Genomic DNA, 21,959 nt, shown 5'->3' on the forward strand with positions numbered 1-21,959 from the left:
AGACTCAGCTCAGATCCTGAGTTGCTGTGGCTGTGGTGTAGGCCAGCGGCTACAGCTCCAATTGGACCCCTAGCCTGGGAACTTCCATATGCTACAGGTGTGGCCCTAAAAAGAAAAAAAAAAAAACTTAAAATCTTAACCATTCACCTTCATAATTTCTGAGTTTGCCAATCTGAATCATTTTTAAATCTAAGGCATGAAGATACATAAAAGAATATTAAAAACATAATAAAATAAAATTAGAATTCTGTATGCATTTACCTTGGCTACTATTTATCAACCAAATTTCTTATAAATTTTTGCTTTATCTTTTTTCACAATTTACTGAAAGAATTAATTACAATATACAGATACATTTGACCATTTGAATGTGCTTCTTCTGCAGTAAACTATTTTAGCAGCTCTTTGACCTTTTTAAAAGCTTGTGTCTGTAAAATGTGAACCAAATATTTGGCTTTATAGTAAAGAGAGAAATAGTAAGAATGTTAAGTAATTTTAGTCAGTACGATGGTATGTAAATGAAACGTGGAGGATGGTGGCAATAAGTTGATTTTTCCATATACCAAAACCACAGGCCCACCACCTAACAAAGCTCTGTTTCTGTTACACATCAGCATCTGAGGGTAGAAGAGGAGGAGGGACTGGGACAAAGCTGCACTGATCCTACCCGTCCAGGGATGATATCAGCTCATCTGCATAGCCATCTGAAAGTTTAGTACATGCTGTCTCATCAGAAAAGAACACTCTGTGACATTTATGAGTTCCAATGCAAAAGTTAAGCATTGAACAGATTTTCCTTAACATTTGATTAAAACAGTGTTAAACTTTACTTCACTAATCTATTGGAAACAGACATTTGTCATCTTCAGCTATATTTTCCATCTGCGTAAGTTACATTCTTGTAGTACAGCTGACATCTAAGTAAATCTCACCGGCCAAACTCATCACATCTTTTTTATTAAAAATATGTCCCCTTGGAGTTCCCGTTGTGGCGCAGCAGAAACAAATCCAACTAGGAACCATGAGGTTTCAGGTTCAATCCCTGGCCTCGCTCCTGGGTTAAGGATCCAGTGTTGCCATGTGTAGGTCACAGACAAGGCTTGGATCTGGTGTGGCTGTGGCGTAGGCCAGCGGCTGCAGCTCCAGTTAGACCCCTAGCCTGGGAATCTCCAAATGCTACGGATGTGGCCCTAAAAAAACAAAAAGACCAAAAAAAAATATGTCTTTATTATCCTGAAATGAAGTTCATAAATATGTCTCCACACATAATTAAAGTGTATATACTACTAACTTAATTGTAATATAAAGTAGATAAGTGGATATAATTCATTTCTATTTCAGTATGTAAGTGCTTAGACGCAATTACACCAGGAGACACAATGAAGTCCCCTGATGAGTGTGGGAATGTGGTGTGTATAATCATTACAAGAAGACAGCAACAGTATAACCTTGAAACAGCAACAGTGTAACCACAAGGTTGCTGCATTCCATCCCTGTCCTGGCTTAGTCGGTCAGGGATCCTGTGTTGCTGTGGCCATGGTGTAGGCCCGTGGCTGTAGCTCCGATTCAACCTTTGGTCTGGGAACTTCCATATGCCATGGGTACAGCCCTAAAAAGCAGAAAAAAGAAAACTCATATTTCCAAAACATGCCCTTTAGAGGTTGCATTGGCTGAGCGGTGGGGGATGGTTTAAGCGCTTGTATAGGCAATTATAACATATACTTTGCTTCTGCTGTCTCCAGAGGAAAATCCTGAAATGACACACAAAATAATTTTTTTCAGATATAAGAGGTTCAGAATTGTGAAGAGCTGCTATCCTAAAAAGAATTCATAGAGCCAAATCTTAGTGATCTGGGCCCTCTTCTCTAAAGGTATGAACAGCTCTTACATTAGTGTTTAATAGCTGGAACACACATGTGATGGTCAATATTCACTTAACAGTCTTCTAGACTTAAAGAATAAGCCTAAACTTGTTCCATTTAACTGAAGCTAAAAGGCTTTGGAATCAGAAAAAAAAAAATTTTTTTTTAAGTGTTCCTTTAGAAGTTTAGTAGACATCTGATAAGAAAGGTAACTATTAAAAAAATGCTTTGTTGCTTTTTTAGCATATTGCCAAGGGCTAACTTTGGGTAATAGTCAGAAAAGAAAATGAAAATATTTCCATGTTTACTTTAGTAAGCCCTTGTTTAAAAAAACATTTAAGGAAAATGTTGCTGATTTTGATATAAAGAAAATTGGAATTAAAGTACAAATAATCGTTTTTTTGTTTTTTTGTTTTTTTTTGTCTTTTGTCTTTTGTTGTTGTTGCTATTTCTTGGGCCGCTCCCGCGGCATATGGAGGTTCCCAGGCTAGGGGTTGAATCGGAGCTGTAGCCACCGGCCTACGCCAGAGCCACAGCAACGCTGGATCCGAGCCGCGTCTGCAACCTACACCACAGCTCACGGCAACGCCGGATCGTTAACCCACTGAGCAAGGGCAGGGACCGAACCCACAACCTCATGGTTCCTAATCGGATTCGTTAACCACTGCGCCACGACGGTAACTCCTTTTTTTTTTTTTTTTTTTTTTTGTCTTTTGTCTTAAATAATTGTTAAGCCATTTTATATTAGACAGTTGAGTGATGTAACAAAATACATGAGAAATGCTTACATGACAGTTCTTTTTTTTTTTTTTTGTCTTTTTTCTAGGGCCGCTCCTACAGCATATGGAGGTTTCCAGGCTAGGGGTCTAACCGGAGCTGTAGCTGTCAGTCTATGCCAGGGCCACAGCAACACAGGATCTGAGCCGCATCTGTGACCTACACCACAGCTGCCAGCAACGCCGGATCCTTAACCCACTGAGCGAGGCCAGGGATTGAACCTGAAACCTCATGGTTCCTAGTCAGAGTCATTTCTGCTGTGCCACAGTGGGAACTCCAATACTCTGCATTTTGATACTCAGCTTAGAGGCTGAAAGCTGAGACTCTAGTGCCAGAATACCTGGATTTGCATCCTAGTGCCACCATTTATTTGTGTGACCTTGAGCAAGTAACTTTGCCCCTCTATACCTGAGTTTCCTTAACAATACCTACCTCATGAGATTGTTTTGAGGATTGAAGACAAAATGGTTTAATACACATGTAAAACTGAGTACAGTTTCTAGCACGTGGCAAGTGGTATTTTGTTACATCATTTTAGTAAGTTTTGGAAGCTCCTTTAATAGAAGTAGCACTTTAATGTGTTTTTAATTATGGGGAAAAGCACTCCTAACTGTTCTCAATAAAAATTCTGTAAGGAAAATTAGTTGTAAACCTGTTGGCTGCAGGCAGGCTTTCCCTGAGTGACAATAGCCATGAACTAGCAGAGTAGCTAAGATGGCAATTCTAAGCCACTCAGCCTGGCTTGGAACCTCAACTCCATCTGCATGATCTTGCATTTGTGCAAGATCCTTAACTTCTCTGTGCCTATTTCCACAACTAAAATAGGATAACAATATTATCTATCTCATAGAGCTGCCATGATGATTAAATTAACCAGCACATGTTAACTGTTTAGAACAATGCTTGAAACAGATTATGCACTCAATAAATGGTAGTCATTATTATAGATCAGTACTGCCACTGCTCATCTCTGTCTTAATTAGAGGATGGTCTTTAAGAAAGGTATATAGTTTGCATTGGCACTTCTTGTAAGAATTGTGTTTGTGTGCACCCAGAACCTGTGAAGAACTGTCAACATAGGTTTTTAGGAAAATCATTTTCAACCTTCTTTTTTAAACACCTCAACACATCTGAAAAGTACATTTCCATCAGCAACAATGGGCTCGGCCCAGAGTGACTCCCAAAAGTGTGTGTGTAGCAAAAGGGGCAGGGAGGAGAGTTAGAAAAAACTGCCCAGGAGTTCCCATCATGGCTCAGTGATTAACAAATCTGACTAGGAACCATGAGGTTGCAGGTTTGATCCCTGGCCTTGCTCAGTGGGTGAAGGATCTGGCTTTGCCATGAGCTGTGGTTTAGGTTGCAGATGCAGGTCTGATCACACGTTGCTGTGGCTCTGGCGTAGGCCAGCGGCCGCAGCTCCTATTAGACCCCTAGTCTGGTAACCTCCATATGCCACGGGAGTGGCCCTAGAAAAGGCAAAAAGACAAAGAAGAAGAAAAAACTGCCCAGATGAAAATCTCAGTTAAAAACTTTTGGCACTATTTTAGGACAGATGAAATAGTCTATGCCGGTTCCATTTTATCCTAGCCTCTAAGGAGATGCCTACCAACAATCTAAATTTATTGGGATTTTTTATAGAAAATGCAACTAAGTTCTTTGTACTAAAATTTTAATGTAATAGAATAATCAGAATTCTTACCAAACTACCAGGGGTGTGACTTTATAAATACAAAAAATACATAGGGTAGATCAAGCTTTCCATGGTTGTTATAATGTAATTGTCATCTACCTCTTGAGTGGTGATTCTTAAACACACCCCCCCCTTTTTTTGTCTTTTTAGGCCGCACCCACAGCATATGGAAGTTCCCAAGCTAGGGTTCAAATCAGAGCTGCAGCTACTAGCCCCAGCCACAGCAATGTCAGATCCAAGTGTATCTGCAACCTACACCACAGCTCGCAGCAATGCTGGATCCTTTAACCCTCTGAGCAAGGGCAGGGATCAAACCCACATCCTCATGGGTGCTAGTCAGATTCTTAACCTGCTGAGCTACAACAGAAACTGATAGACCTTCATTTTATTTTATTTTATATCACTTTATTATTACTATTTTGTCTTTTTAGGGCCACACGCATGGCACATGGAAGTTCCCAGGCTAGGGGTCGAATAGGAGTTAGAGCTGCCGACCTACACCTCAGCTATAGCAATGCAGGATCTGAACCGAGCCTTCGACCTACATCACAGCTCACGGCAACACTGGATCCTTAACCCACTGAGCAAGGCCAGGGATCGAACCCAAGTCCTCCTGGATACTAGTTGGGTTGTTACCCCTGAGCCACCATGAGAATTCCTATACCTTCATTTTAAATTAATGCCTGCCATGCCAACTCCTGTTCTTTTATAGAAATTATATATTTATAATAAAATTTTATTAACTCTTGCTTGCCATAACAATAGAAAGAATTTGAATACAAATAAATTTTCTACCTTCAGAGCCAGCAGGGGCTGTTAGGGAATGTTAGATTTACAACAGGACTGTGAAGTGGACTGTGGTGAGCCTTCTCAGAGATATGCAATGCTTTGGGAAATAGAAGGGAAAGAGCACATTCACTTGAAGCAATATAGTACAGCCAGCCCTCTGCATCTTAGGCTTCTGCATTGAGGATTCAACCAACCTGTCAAAAGTATCCTCCAGGGGAAAACAAAGTTACAGAAAATTCAAAAAATCAAAACTTGGATTTGTCCCACACTGGAGACCACTTACAAAGTTTTACATTGTATTTGGTAGCATAGGTAATCTAGAGATAGTGATTATAAGGATGGGGAGAATGTATATAGGTTATATGAAAATACCAGACCATTCTCTATAAAGGACGTGAGCATCCTCAGATTTTGGTCTGACAAGGGTCCTGGAACCAGTCCTCCGCCTATACTGAGGGATGATTATATGATTATGAGGATCATTTCTCTTTGCAGATATGAAAACCAATTTCTATTTAATCTTAACAGTATGTGGTCTGCATGAGTTCCCTAGCATTTTGGGGGAGGAAAGGTACATCCTCCAAAAATGTAATTCGAAAAGACACATGACCCAAAAGACACAGCAGCACTATTCACAAGAGCCAAGATTTGGAAATAACCCAAGGGCCCATGGAATATTACGCAGTCATAAAAAGAACAGATGCCATTTTGCAGCAACCTGGATAGAACTAGAGATTACCATACTAAGTGAAGTAAGTCTGACAGAGAAAGACAAATACCATATGATATCACCTATAGGAGGAATCTAAAATATGACACAGATGAACTTTTATGAAACAGAAACATTCACAGACATGCAGAACAGACTTGTGGTTCCCAACAGGGAAAGGGGAGGGGAGGAATGAATTGAGAATTTAGGGTTAGCAGATGTAAACTATTATATTAGGATTCATAAACAACAAGGTCCTACAGTATAGCACAGGGAACTATATTCAATATTCTATGATAAACCATAATGGAAAAGAATACTTTTTTTAAAAGTGTACATAGATGTACAGCTGAATCACTGCTGTACAGCTGAAGTTAGCACAACATTGTAAATCAGCTACATTTCAATTTTAAACAGGGGGCATCCTCTTGAAATACTTGTCCTCCTTGTTCTCACTTTCTTGCCTACCTCCTTTGTCTTCATTTCCATCTCCTCTCCACACACCCTCATATTTGCCTGGTGGTACCCTTCTATATAGGGCAAGAGGAGAAGGGGGCCTGACCATTGACAAAAATACTCCCTTAAGGAATAAAATAACATGGAAGATCATTTCTTTCCTGAAGGGTATAGATCCATGCTATAGAATAGCCACTAGCCACGTGGCTATTTAAATTTATATTTAAATGTAAAATAAAATTTAAAATTCAGTCCCTTCATTATACTGATGATATTTCAAGTGTCCAGTGTCACGTGTGCATGGTGGCTTCCATACATTGGCTATCACAAAGAGAACATTTTCCTATGGAAGAAAGTTCTGTTGGATAGTGCTGGTGCAGTTCATCTGTTTATAAGGTCTGTTCTATCAGAATTAAGGAATCATAGGAGCCTCCTTTTAAAAGATTAACCCTGGGGGAGTTCCCGTCATGGCACAGTGGAAACAAATCCGACTAGGAACCATGAGATTGCAGGTTCAATCCCTGGCCTCGCTCAGTGGGTTAAGGATCTGGCGTTGCTGTGAGCTGTGGTGTAGGTGGTGGCTAAAGCTCCCATTAGACCCCTAGGCTGGGAGCCTCCATATGCAGCAGGTCTGGCCCTAAAAAGACAAAAAAAAAAAACCATAAAAAATTAAAAAAAAAAAAGATTAACTCTGGGAAGTTCCAGTGTGGCACAGGGGGTTAAGGATCCCAGGTTGCTATAGATGAGCGGCAAGATGGATCCCTGGCCCTGGAACTTCACATGCCGTGGGTGTGGCCAATAAATAAAATAAAATAGTATTTCCGGAAAGTAGCATGTTGAATATGAACTTTATTAATTAGATCTTATCCTTGACAAAGAGAAAGAATTAAACGTTTTTAAACCTTTAGCTGGTCCAGCCATTGTACATAGGAGGGAAAGACCCAAATACAGAAATTCAAAATGAGATGAAACACCCCAGTATTAAGTATAGAAAAAGATTGTTGACATAGTTTCCTATCCCTAAGTTTTGTAAAAATTTTTTATATTTTCAAAATGGCAATGTTTTAAACCATAAATTCATGTAGCTGCTTTGGTGTCCTTGATAGACTTAAAGCAGTGGTTCTCAACCAGGGTGATTTGGCCCTGAGGGTGGCATTGGGCAACGTCTTGAGACTTTTGTGGTTGTCACAACTAGGGAGAGGGGTGCTACTGGGATCTAATGGGTGGAAGCCAGGAATGCTGCCAAACGTCTTACAGTGCACAGGATAGTCCCTTACAACAAAGGCTGATAGGGCCCAAAATGTCAATAGCACTGAAGTATATAAATTACCTGGTTAATGGTAATTTATATACTTTTTTTTTGTAGTTGACAATTTTTGTTGTTGTTTTAATAGTTATTTCCCCAATACATTTTTTTCTACTTTACAGTACAAATATATTTTATAATATATTTGAGAAGTTGCAATTCTCTATGAGAATCTTGCTGTAATATGGTCAGTAACAATAATAAAACTTGTATAAGGCTGTGTGCCAAGTTATGTTCTAAGAGCTTTACATGTATTAACTCATTTAATCCTCATAGAAACCCTTTTTCCATGATCATGAACTCTTCTTTTTTTTTTTTAGGGCCGCACGCGCAGCTTATGGAGGTTCCCAGGCTAGGGGTCAAATAGAAGCTATAGCCACTGGCCTACACCACAGCCATAGCAATACCAGATCTGACCCGCATCTGTGACCTACACCACAGCTCGTGGTAATACCAGATCTTTAACCCACTGAGTGAGGCCAGGGATTGAACCTAAGTCCTCATGATTACTAGTCAGATTCTTTTCCACTAAGCCATGACGGGAACTCCAGATAATGAACTCCTTTTACAGCTAAGGAAATAGATACTAGGAGCCTAAGTAACCTGCTACTATGGACTAAATTATGTCCCCCTCACCCAAATTAATTTATATGTCCTAATCCTATAGGATTGATGGACTTAGAAAAAGAGGAAGAAATCTTTCTCTTTCTCTCAATCTGTATGTGCATGTGTGTTTTGTGTGTGTGTGTGTGTGTGTGTGTGTCTCCCCCTCCCCATATGCACCAAGAAAAGGCCATGTGAGGACTCAGGGATATAGCCATCTGCAACCCAAGGAGAGCCCTCACCAGACACTGACCCTGATGTCACTTGGATCTTAGACTTTCCAGCCTCTAAAGCTGTAAGAATATAAATCTCTGTTGTTTAAGCCTCCAGTCTATGGTATTTTATTAAGGTACCCCAAGCCAAGACACCTACCTAACTATGAAACTAGTGAATGAGAAGCAGGATGTGAATCCAGGCAGACTGGATCTAGAATCTGTGTTGTTCACCACTAGCTTGTACTGTCTCAATAGAATACCTTATTTGAATATGTTTTTCTCAAAAATTGCTTTAGTAAAGTTTGTTCACATATTTCCATTTTCAGTTCTATGAAGCCTCAGGCATACTTCATTTATAGCTATATTTTAGAGCTGTATATTCTGCGTTTTCAACTATTGGCCACACCTATGTTCTGTACCATTTCATGTGTTCTATACCATTTTATTGTGCCCTAGTACACTGCTATCATATCTGCTCTAAATTCAAAAGTTCATTTGAGGTACAAACTATTATGTATAAAATAAGCTACAAGAATATCTTGTACAATACAGGGAATATAGCCAATATTTTATAATATCTGTGATTGGAGTATAACCTTTAAAACTGTGAATCACTATATTATACACCTGTAACATATAATATTGTACATCAACTATAATAAAAAGAACATTCAAATATTCATAAGCTGAGAAAGGTTTAAGTTTGTTTTAAGAGAGTAGGAACAAAAGAAGAGATCATTGGTTGAAAAAAAATGTAATATATTAAAATGTTTAGTACATTTTCCATAAAAGCTAAAACAATATTGGAGTAGGTTATTACTAGATTTATCAGTGTTTTAAAATTTGGGGAGTTCTCTTATCACTACAGTGGCTTGGGTCAGTCCTTGGCCTGGGAACTTCCACATACCTTGGGCTTGGCCAACAAAAAAAAAAATAAGGAGTTCTCTCATGGCTCAGTGGGTTAAGGACCTGACATTTTCTCTGTGAGGATGCAGGTTCAATCCCTGGCCTCACTCAATCCAGGCATTGCTGCAAACCGGCAGAAGTCGAAGATACAGCTCAGTTCCAGTGGTGCTGTGGCTGTGGTGGAGGCCTCAGCTGCAGCTCTGATTCAACCCCTAGCCCAAGAACTTCCATATGCCGCAGGTATGGCCATAAAATAAATTCATTAATTAAATTTGGTTCCTAGAATAAATAATGTGGTGAATTGAAATGTTATGCCCTTCTAGCTGTAGCTCCAATTTGATCCCTAGCCTGGGAACCTCCATATGCTGCGGGTGCTGCCCTACAAAGACAGACAAAAAAAAAGAAAGAAAGAAAAAGAAGAAGAAGAAATGTTAAGCCCTTCTGTTCCTATAAAATTATAACTACGTCTTAATATTTGGAGTTCTTTGAAAAACTATTTAAGTCCTTAATAAAGCTGGGTTCAATGAACAGGTAATGGTAAATAATATAAAGAGTTAGTTTCCTATTTGGTCTGGTATCTACTTTTAAACACTAGTGAATCAGCTGGCAATACATTTGGTAGCAAATATCATAAATCCTGACCACACTGGCTCGAAAAACTAGGGGATAATTGTCTCACACATAAGCCTAGGGTGGAAAGTCAAGGGCCAGTACAATATCAATGGTGCCATCAGGAAGCAGGCTCTCTCCTTTCTGCTCTTGACATCTTCATCTTGAAGTCTTTTCATGCCCTCTCGCTGATGATCCCACGAGGGTTGCTGTATTTTCATGCCTCATATTTACATTCTTGGAGAAATGTGAGGGGCAAAAGGATTTTTCTTTTTCTTTAGCAAGACTGACTTCTACTTGAGACGGGCTGCCCTTCCCAGTGGCTTTATTACTCCTTGGCCAGAATTATGTCCCATAGCCTTTTCTAGATACAAAGGAAGACAGAGATGAAGTTTGGCTTTTCAGCTTTTATAGTAGAGAAAAAATAATGGGGAATAGGTGTTGAATGAATCAACCTATATTATCCCACAATTCATGTTAACAAATAACTTAACAATTGTTTATACTTAGGGAGTTGCTACTGCATGTGAAACCATGCCCCATAGTGTTCACAGAAGCTGGTGACTAACAAATTCTTGAGCTTGTCTTATAGAAAAATAAATAAGGGAACAGTTTGTTAAAACCCTGCTGCTTGTAACCTGTCTTTACTGGTTAAGCTCACTTTAGTTTTTTGTTTTTTGTTTTTTTAATTGCCTACCCTCCAAGCTTCACATATCTTAGGTAATCTGTCACAAGACTAATTAACTACCCCTACAGATAACACGTCTGACCTATGGGTTACTAGTAATGGGGGCTTAAGTTGTTTTTTAAGAAGTTGGAGTCAGCTCTTCTCCAGTTTGAGCCAGAGAAGACTGGTTGGGACCGCTAATCTTAAAACTGGACCTGCACAGATGCCCTGACAATGACCTTTTGATGTCAGAGGACCAAAAATTCCATCCTCAGATCATGCAAATCACCTTCATTTTTGATCATGCATCCATCCCATGAAAACGCATGTAACCCAGATACACGGCACAAAACATCAATTACCTCACTTTGTCCCTACCTCCAATCACCTTTCCCAATGCCTCAGACCACCCTGCTTATTTATCCCATAAATATCTCAAGTCCCTCGCCTTCAGGGAGGCATATCTGAGACTTGTTCTCTCATCTCATTTTTAGCTGCCTTGTGAACAAATTTTCTGCTGCAAACCTCAGCATCTCAGTGTCTGGCCTGCTATGCATCAGACAAACAAATATTTGTTTACATAGACTCTTAGAATTGGAAAGGATCTTAGAGATCATATTCTCTCTGAACTGATGTTTTTGTGCTTATATTTTTTAAAGTTTGTTTTTTTTTTTTCTTTTTAGAACCTGACCTGTGGCATATGGAAGTTCCCAGGCTAGGGGTTGAATCAGAGCTGCAGCTGCAGGCCTGTGCCACAGTCACAGAAATACCAGATCCAGGCTGCACCTGTGACCTATGCTGCAGCTTGCAGCAACACTGAATCCTTAACACACTGAAAAGGACAGGAATCGAACCATCTCAGCAAATATGTTGGGTTCGTAACCCACTGAGCCACAATGGGAACTCCCTAATGTTTCCTTTTTCTTTTTCTGGCCACTCAAGATCAAACCCACGCCACGGCAGTGACCCAAGCCACTACAGTGAAAATGCCAGATCCTTAGCCCATTACACCACAAGAGAACTCCTGTGTTTATATTTTTAAATATGCTGACATGCAAAATAAAAATGTTTAATGGGCCTTTAGTACATGTCCATTATAACATGAATTTAGATAGTCTTTGAATGAAATTACGTCTTGAAAATATAAATCTGTTAAAAACAGTTAGGCTGTAACACCACGTTTTTGTTTTTGTTTTTTTTTTTTGCTTTTTAGGGCCGAACCCACGGCATATGGAGGTTCCCAGGCCAACAGTAGAATCGGAGCCACAGCTGCCAGCCTACGCCACATCCACAGCAACATCAGATCCGAGCCGCATTTCGACCTACAACACAACTCATGGCAACACTAGATCCTTAACCCACTGAGCAATGCCAGGGATCAAACCCCCAACCTCATGATTCCTAGTTGGATTTGTTTCTACTGCACCGCAACGGGAACTCCTGTAACATCACTTTTAGATATTTTCCCCAACTCTAATTTTATGCAGAGATTATAGAATAATTGGTCTTTGTATTTTGAAACTTTGAACTAAAATAGTACATGGAATCTTCTTTTTTTTGGCTGTGCCACAGCAGCAAACTGAGCCAGATTCTTAACCCACTGAACCACATGGTTACTCCAGAATCATTAACAAGTAAAAACAGTTGCTTCTACAATTGTCCTGAGAAATTTAAACTGTTGAAAAGATATGAATCTAATGCTCTTACCTGGCTATCTTATTTCTGCCTTCACTGCCTCAATATCTGCAAAACATTTAGCATCTCTACTCAAGAACATGATCAGTCAACAGAATACTACCTGATGAGACCATGTTATCAATAGAAGTTTAATTAAAGAACTGGATATTGGGAAAATCGAAAAGATACTTTACAGAAAGAAGACATACAAATAAGTTAGCACATGAAAATATGCCTAATATTCCTCATCAGAAATGCAAATTAAAATCACAATGAAATATCTCTACACGCCCCCTAGAATACCTCAAGCTAAAAAGACTGATAATACCAAGTCTTGGTGAAGATGAGGAGGCTCGGGGATGCATTTACCCTATGATCAAGCAATTCTATTCCTAGGTATTTGCCCAAGGAAAGTGAAAAAACATTTGTCCACAAAAAAATATAGATGAATTCTCAAAGGTGCTTTTTTCATGCTTAGAATGGCCCCAAACTGGAGAAAAAAAAAAATGTCCATCAGCAGAAGAACAATGTTCTATTCGTAGAATGGAATGATGGAATAGCAGTAAAAAAGGAAAAACTGATATATGCTAGAACATGGATAAATCTCAAAGCATTGTGTTGAGCAAAAAGATCCAGGCATAAAAGAATATTTAATTGGGAGTTCCCCAGTGGTCTAGCGATTAGAACTCAGTGCTTTTACCACGTGGCCAGGGTTTGATCCCTGGTCTGGGAACTGAGATCCTACATCAAGCCGATGCATGTCGTGGCCAGAAAATATAAATAAATAAAGTTCTTAATTGTATGATTCTGTTTCTACAAAGTTCAAGAACAGACAAGACTAATCTACAGTGATAGAAATCAGAAGAATGGTAGCTTCTCTGTGGGGCTATTGACTAGAAAAGGTATAAGAAAGCTTTCAGTGATGATGGAAATATTCTATAAATTGACTTGGGTGATGGTTACATGAGTGTACACATTTTTCAAAGCTTCATACTGTACACCTTTTACTCTATGTAAAATAAATCTGCATTTTTTAAAAAGAAATGGATATTGTTGTTTAAGATTGCAGTCAACACTTTTACATTTGCTACTAAGTGTAAAATACAAGAAAATGCATTCACGGTTGTTCCATTTGTCTTATTGTTCAACTCTTCAAGAAAGCACTGAAATCAAAATAATTGTGTTTCTCATCTTGTTCTGGTCCCCTGTGGAGGTAATCTGAGAAAGTTCCTTGGAGTTCATTAGAAGTGCTACATTTTCGAGAAGTTTGTCAAAATGCAGAAGAAATAAGTAAAGGAAGAAGTGATTTTTTTAAAAAGAGCAAATGTTTTCTTCATTCTAACTCTCTTCTAGAATATTTTTGAAGGTTTTAAATGAACAAAATCTTTGCACTTCCCATAATTATAAGATGGAAATTTTAGGGTAGCCTGAAATTCTTCAGTGAACTCTTAAACTTAAACTTAAACTTAACTCTTAAACATTAACTCTGAACCTTTCTAACAGGCTTAGATTTTATCAAGAATAAAGATATGGATGTGTGTCTTTCCCAGACCTATGCTTAAAATAGCCCTTGATAGCCCTCAGTCTGTAGTGTGTTTCTGTTGGATAGATGGCCCAGAATCAAGGTCTTGTGAATGCATACAAACACCCTAATAAAGCTTAGGAGTGTTGGAGTCCCCCCAGCTCCACCAAAGCCCTGCTGTTAGGTCTTCAAGGCAGATGCAAAGTCATATGAGTTACTCTTGGAGTTTCCTGGTGGCCTAGCAATTAAGGATCTGGCATTGTCACTGCTGCAGCCTCGGTCACTGCTGTGGCATAGGCTCAACCCCTGGCCTGGGGAACTTCTTGACATTTTTATGGGGTCTCCACATAAAACCCTCAAGTCCACTGTCTAACCCTGAAAATACCCTAGGTCTTCCCAGCTCAGGTCAGACCAACCCTCTGCCAGCTCCAACCACATAGACCAGGTGGGAGGGGCCAAAGTGTTTCACATAAGATGTCCCTCAACTCTGGCCTCAGTGGTCCAGTGGGAGCTCAGGTCCAGCACCTTGCATGTACTCCTTCCTGCCTGGGTAACTCAGGATCTGGCCACCACCACCTGCTTTGAGACCATCAGTCTCATCCTGCCCTTCATCCTTTCTTGACTGAGTTAGCTCAGTCAAGAAACCCAGGCTTTCCAGGTCACCTTGCAAGCTCTCATCCCAAGTAGTTCTTCATATTCCTTTTTATTTCTCCATTTCCACTCCCCCAACTTCTGAAACACTTCCTCTGTGCCCTCTGATATTCACACCAACAAAACATCCTCCATCCTCATTCTTCTCTGCAAGTCCTCTTTCCTTTCCTTTCCTTTCCTTCCTTCCTTCCTTCCTTCCTCTCTCTTTCTTTCAGGGCCCCATCTGCAGCATATGGAGGTTCCCAGGCTAGGGGTTGAATCGGAGCTACAGCTGCCGGCCTACGCCACAGCCATAGCAACACAGGATCCCAGCCTTGTCTGTGACCTACGCCACAGTTCATGGGAATAGCAGATCTTTAACCAGCTGAGCAAGGCCGGGGACTGAACCCGAACCCTCATGGATACTAGTTAGGTTCTTAACCCGCTGAGCCACAATGGGAACTCCCCCCTTTACTTTCTTATTCTCATTTAAACTTGAATCTCCTCTGAGAACACTGCTTCTTCTGCATTCCTCCTGCTCCCTCACACCGCTGGACCTGGCAAAGTAGGATGCCTTCGTTTCTCTCTGTTGCTGCTTCCCTCCCTAAAACCACCCAGCTTTGAGGCTCGTTGTTAGGTTCCACTGCTCCATAATGGCCTCACAAGTCACTTCCCTTTGTTCTATGGACATGCTAGTCTCAGACTCTCCGTCAGTCTCCATCACTACTCTTTGTATAACTCAGTGATTTCAACATTCACATGGATAGTGCTTCTAATACACTGGTTTCTCAATTTCCTGACCTTCTTTCCTCCAATAATCATGGCTTCTCCACCTTGGCTTTGGCCACTCATTCTAGTGGTCCCACCCATGAGCAAAACTCCTTAAAAGAGGTGTGTGTGTGTGTGTGTGTGTGTGTATATATATATATATACACCTATGTACTATGTACATACAGGAATACAATATAGTGATTCACAATTTTTAAAGCTTCTACTCCATTTATAGTCATTGTAAAATATTGGCTATATTCCCCATGTTGTGTAATATATCCTTGTAACCTATTTTATACATAATAGTTTGTACTCCACAATATAGTCTTTCATGTTCTACTAAAAACACCTTTGGCTTTTATTCTTCCTTATAACCACAAGAATTTTTCCCGCTGATTTTCCCTGTTTTCCCCACATATCAAGCATATGTTTTGTGGACTTTATTTTGCTTTTTCTTTGTTAATGTTATATTATTTGTTCTTCTCTAACAATCCCATAGTCTTGTTTAATAAAATCTCTTATTCTCTGGAAAGTCGTTTAATAGATGTTTAAAATCTCATTGTTTGAACACATGCAGTTCATTGTCTTCTGCACATCTGCCATAATCCATTTTCTTTTCTTTTTTCTTTTTTTTTTTTTTTTTTGTCTTCTTGTCTTCTTGTCTTTTCTAGGGCTGCATCCATGGCATATGGAGGTTCCCAGGCTAGGGGTCTAATCAGAGCTGTAGCCACCACTCTATGCCAGAGCCACAGCAATACCAGATCAGAGCCGCATCTGCGACCTACACCACAGCTCATGGCAATGCCAGATCCATAATCCACTGAGCGAGGCCAGAAATCGAACTCCCAACCTCATGGTTCCTAGTTGGATTCGTTAACCACTGAGCCATGACGGGAACTCCATAATCCATTTTCAAATTGAACTTCTATCAGGAAATATTTTCCATGTCCTTCAAATAAACCAGTTATTAAATTTTGCTCTCTTAGCCACCATGATTCCTTGTTTAAGAAGAACTTCCTCTGTTATGGGTGAACAGTCATTATTAAAACAATTAGAGTCTTGTTTAGAGAGGAAGATGTTTATGTTATACCAGATTTTGGATCCTAAGGTTCAATATTTATGAATTTAATTTATGATAAAAACAAGAGACTTTAAACATGTCGACAGATTTTTTGGGGGCCTTATTATAGCATTTGTGACTTCTCTCAAGTAGCCTAAAAAGTAAAATTTCTTGGCATGGCTTTTAAAGAAAGTCAGGATTCTTGTTGATGAAGGATTTTTCCTTCAAGATACACAGTAACTGTTTCACTATCAATTGGAAAAGAGCTGAGCTAAACATTTAGTGTTACATCATGACACCAAGTAAGCCTGAGAACTAGAAAAGCTATCACTATAAGAAACAAAGCACAGGAGTCATTTCTATATACAGTCCTAGCATCTTCCAGTCCAGACTGGCTTCTTTTGACCTCCCCAGCTTCTCTGTGCCACAGAGACAATGCAGAATGAAAAACAAAAAAACAAAAAAAAGCCCTGGATTAGAAAGTAGGTCTCCCAAGTTCCCAGTCCAAATCTAACACTTGTTTTCCTTCTGGTCTAAGAGCTTAGATCAGTCAAATCTAAGGTTAGTTATGTTATATTTAACTCTTTAAGTCTGTGGCTGTTGGATAATGTTTGGAGTTACTATGAAAATGGAGTTCCTGTCGTGGTTCAGCAGTAATGAACCCAACTAGTATCCATGAGGACCTGGGTTTGATCCCTGGCCTTGTTCAGTGGGTCTGGGATCTAGCATTGCCATAAGGTATGGTGTAGTTCGAAGATTTGGCTCAGATCCTGCATTGCTGTGGCTATGGTGTAGGCCAGCAGCTGCAGCTCCAAATTGACCCCTAGCCTAGGAACTTGCATATGCTGCAGATGCGGCCCTAAAAAGTAGAAAGAAAGAAGGAAGGAAAGGAAAGAAGGAAAGAAGGAAAGAAGGAAAGAAAGAAAGAAAGAAAGAAAGAAAGAAAGAAAGAAAGAAAGAAAGAAAGAAAGAAAGAAAGAAAGGAGGGAGGGAGGGAGGGAGGGAGGGAGGGAGGGAGGAAGGAAAGAAAACAAGCCAGCACCACTGCCTTCTCCCTCCATTCATAGCACTCTGGCTACACTGGTCTTTGGCATCGCTTGGGCTGCTCTCTCTTCCGGAAATGCTCCTCCTCTCCCTACTCTTTCTTCAGAACTCAGCCATCCTTGAGCTGCCCAGCCCTGCCACACCCTGCATTGTTATCATATAACTCCCCACTGCGTCACTCCAAACAAATGGAAAATCACGGGGAGTTTCCACTGTGGTGCAGCAGAAATGAACCTGACTAGTATCCATGAGAATGCAGGTTTGATCCCTGGCTTCGCTCAGAGGGTCTGGGATCTGGCATTGCCATGTTGCTGTGGCTGTGGCATAGGCCAGTGGCTACGGCTCTGATTCGCCCCCTAGCCTGGGAACCTCCATATGCCACATATGCGGCCCTAAAAAAGAAAAAAAGAAAGAAGGAAAATCATGTAGTTAATTCTGTCTTAGATAAGTCCCATGGGGACAGGGACCTCATCTGCTTTGTTTCCCCACTCACTACAGCCCAGCACAATGCCAGGCACATGGTAGGCCCCTTGAAGGGAGGAAGAAGGCAGGTAGCAGGGAACTTAAAACACGATTGTACCCCCACAACCTGGCCGTGATCTCCAACACATAGTAGGTGCTTATTCAGTGTTCTGAACAAATGAATGCAGGCATGAACGTCATAGGTTCTCACTTGGTAGGGGCAAGTAGTAACATATAGAGGCTGATAAACAATTTCAAGCTGAGGAGTTCCCGTCGTGGCACAGTGGTTAACGAATCCGACTAGGAACCATGAGGTTGTGGGTTCGATCCCTGGCCTTGCTCAGTGGGTTAACAATCCGGCATTGCCATGGGCTGTGGTGTAGGTTGCAGACGCGGCTCAGATCCCGCGTTGCTGTGGCTCTGGCGTAGGCCGGCGGCTACAGTTCTGATTAGACCCCTAGCCTGGGAACCTCCATATGCTGTGGGAGCGGCCCTAGAAAAGGCAAAAAGACCAAAAAAAAAAAAAAAAAAAACGAAAACAATTTTAGCCTGAACTAATGTGGGCTGGGCAATAAAGAAAGCCCCAAATCTCAACACTTAAGGCATGAAATTTTATCTCTGGACATGAAACTATATTAAGGCATTCTTGGTAATTGCATTAGAGGGGATAATGGCATGATAATTATGCTGGTCATCAGCCTGTTTCTTCTCAGATGCTTCCTCTGACTTTGCCCTTCTCTGAACTGCATCCCAGGGGGCTCACCTCCCAGCCTTCCGGCTGGATCAGCCAGCTGGGGATGCTATCAAAACACCATAGACTGAGTGGCTTAGACAACTGAAATTTTTCTCTCACGTTTCAGGAAAGCAGAAGTTCATAAGCAAGACATGGGCAGGATTCGTTCTTTCTGGAGCCTCTGAGTGAGATCATGTTCTGTGCTTCTCTCCTAACTTCTGGAGATTGTCAGCAAACCTGGCTGTTCCTCAGCCTGTAGAGGCAGCACTCCAGTCTCTGCTTCCATCTTCACATCACTCTTCTCTATGTATCTTCTCTGTGTCTCTGTATCTAAATCTCTCCTTATTTTCTTCTCTTTGTTTTTGGCCATGCCCATGGCATGTGGAAGTTCCTGGGCCTGGGATGGAACCTTCGCCACCACTGTGCTGGATACTTAACCAGCTTAACCATCAGGAACTCTTTTTTCTCCTTTCTTTTTTTTTCTTTTTCTTTTTAGGGCTGCACCTGTGGCATATGGACATTCCTAGGCTAGGGGTCGCATTGAAGCTGCAGCTGCTGGCCTACACCATATCCATGGCAATGCTGGATCCTTAACCCACTGATGGAGGCCAGGGATGGAACCTGCATCTCACCGATGTAGTGATGAGTGTAGAGAGGGAGAGAAATATTTCAAAAGAAAAAGAGAAAAATCGAAGAGCTTGAAAACTAAGTTTCTGTGAGAAAATTCTGTGACCACATTGAAACAATAAAGTTTATCTAGCTCCACCTCTTCTCTGTTTAGTATCAAGGCATTGGAGCCAACGAGGGATAGCCTTAATTTCTTCAAATTATTAAAATGTGAAATGTGGTCAGCTGTCATGGGAAGGATAAGGACCCGTTTGCTTTTTCTCCCAGTAGAGGGCTGCTACTGAACAAAAAAAGCAAAATCTTTACAATGGAAGGATTTTTAACCACAAGTTGAAGAAGAATCTGGATACCTTGGGTGTCCTAATGTTAACATATTAGTCCACTCCAGAATTTATACTGCTCAAAATAGCTTCTGTTTCTGAGACCATATAATATGCTCTACTATTTCATAATTCTTGAACCTTCAATAAAGGTGCTAGCATACCATGCAGTGGCCTGTGCATTGCAAAGCATGGTCACATTCTTCCTAGAAATCTAGCTTTGACATTTCCTTTATCCTAGGGTGTATTTTCAGAATGAAAAATCCTTAGAAAGAGAAGGAAACCCAGTGTATTCTAATACTAACCATTAATTTAAATGTTTGGGGTTTTTTTGTTTGTTTGTTTTGTTTTTTGCTTTTTCAAGCATCACTCTCAGCATATGGAAATTCCCAGGCTAGGAGTCTAATAGGAGCTACAATTGCTGGCCTGCGCCACAGCCACAGCAACACAGGATTCAGCCGAGTCTGCCATCTACACCACAGCTCATGGCAACGCCAGATCCTTAACCCACTGAGCGAGGCCAGGAATCGAACCTGCTTCTTCACAGATACTAGTCAGATTCATTTCTACTGAACCACAAGGGAACTCCTAAACATTTTTTTAAATGTTCTTTGCATTTCAGATGTTGTAGACATCAGAGCATTTTATTTATTTTTTATTTATGGGTTTTGAGGTCTGTTTTTGTTTGTTTGTTTTGTTTTGTTTTGTTTTGGTTTCGGTTTACCAAGTAGAAAACAAACACTAGGTACTTTTACCGTGGGTAAAGGGGCAGTGGCCACATCTCATAAGACAGATAAAGCAGCTTCATAAATAGCTATGACAGGAGACAGAAAGTGGTCAGAAGCACAAAGTGCACATGATTCGGGGGAGGTGAGGCAAGGCCTCTCAGAGCCAAGAAATGCCTGGATTGCTCCCAGTTTTGAGGCTTCTGGCGTAATGTCTGCTGGGAGGCAACAATCAGCAAAAACCAGGTGAGGTTGGGAGCCCTCTGGAGAGGCAGCAGGTGGGAGGAAAGTGATCAACAAAAGGTTTGTTTCTTTAAGCCTGTGTTCTCAAACTTGAGCATGCACATTAGATCACCTGGAAGGCTTGGCAAAACACAGAGTTGGGCTTCTGACTCAGGAGGGCCTCTGACTCAGGAGGTCTGGAGGGAGAGCCCAGGACTTTGCATTTCTCACCCATTCCTTGGTGCTGCTTTGATGTCTGTCCTAGGATCACACTCTGAAAAGCACACAATATCAGAGCATTTTAAAATCCAAGAACAGGAGTTCCCGTTGTGGCTCAGTAGTTAACGAATCCCACTAGGAACCATGAGGTTGTAGGTTCGATTTCCGGCCTCGCTCAGTGGGTTAAGGATCTGGCGTTGCCGTGAGCTGTGGTGTAGATTGAAGATGTGGCTCGGATCCCACTTTGCTGTGGGGTAGGCCAGCGGCTGCAGCTCTGATTAGACCCCTAGCCTGGGAATCTCCATATGCTGCAGGTGCAGCCATAGAAAAGATAAATAAATTAATTCATTAAATAAAATCTAAGAACATATATCTCATAAATAACTCTTTAAGGATTTCCTGCTGTGGTGCAATGGGTTAAAGATCCAGCATTGTCACTGCTGTGGCTCAGGTTGCTGCTTTAGCAAGGGTTTGATCCCTGGCTCGGTAACTTCTGAATGCCACAGGTGTGGCCAAAAAAAAAAAGTCAACATTATCTCTGTTTTCCCATAATGAGACTTAGGCTCAGAGAAGTTAATTGGCTGAAGGTCACACAGCTAGGACTTTCTAGAGACAGGAGGTCTCCCAAGCAGTGCTGGAGGTAGTGTTTATAAACATGGGGCCCCATTTCCAATCCAAGATTTCTGATACTTTTCGCTGCTAATGCAGGGTACCCCGAATGTGGGTAGCACTTAGCTCTGCTTATAAGCTAAGGATTCAGTGCTGTTCTTTAATTGGGTCTATAATTACTATTTCATCAAATTGAGAAAAGCCCTGGACCCTAATTGTTAGTAATTACGTAAAGTGTTCCATGTTTTAAATTTTTTTTTTTTATTTTTGCTTTTTAGGCCCTGCCTGCCACATGTGAAAGTTTCCAGGCTAGGGGTTGAATCAGAGCTGCAGCTGCCAGCCTATGCCACAGCCACAGCAACACTGGATCCAAGCCATGTCTTTGACCTCCAGCTCACGGCAATACCAGATCCTTAACCCACTGAGTGAGGCCAGGGATCAAACCTGCATCCTCGTAGATGCTAGTCAGATTCGTTTCTGCTGAGCCACAATGGGAATTCCCAAGTGTTCCATTTTAAATAGACTTATTTTTTCAGGTGGGTAAAACTTTAAGTAATGGTACTCTAAAATTGCCAGTAGTTGACATATAATCATTTTATAACTTCTATGCTTTGTATCAAATATTATCTAATATCAGTCATTTTATTTTTAATTATTGAGGTTTTTTTTTTACCCAAATAGTCTGTAGTATTACTTATTAGGAAAAAAAGCAAAAGTAAGACTTTCTCTTACTTATGAACAACAAAGCT

General features: G+C 40.7%; 1 protein-coding gene across 11 annotated transcripts in view; it reads left to right on the plus strand.

Moving 5' to 3' along the window:
• The first annotated feature begins 1,782 nt into the window (after nt 1-1,782).
• GRK7 (G protein-coupled receptor kinase 7) overlaps nt 1,783-21,959 on the plus strand; it is a 72,941-nt gene continuing 52,764 nt past the window's right edge. For 6 of the 11 annotated variants that reach the window (XM_084987047.1, XM_084987050.1, XM_084987052.1 and 3 more), the window contains exon 1: nt 1,783-1,871. The gene's annotated coding sequence lies outside the window, so the exon portion shown is untranslated. Of the gene's footprint in view, nt 2,540-20,320; nt 20,407-21,959 lie in introns of those variants that run through there. The other 5 variants (XM_084987048.1, XM_084987049.1, XM_084987051.1 and 2 more) reach the window with 3 other exon arrangements.

Source organism: Sus scrofa, chromosome 13, assembly GCF_054392235.1.
Source record: "Sus scrofa isolate SSC_HxYL_T2T_F1_AM1 chromosome 13, Sscrofa_HxYL_maternal_Yorkshire_Landrace_v2.0, whole genome shotgun sequence".
Lineage (NCBI taxonomy): Eukaryota > Metazoa > Chordata > Mammalia > Artiodactyla > Suidae > Sus > Sus scrofa.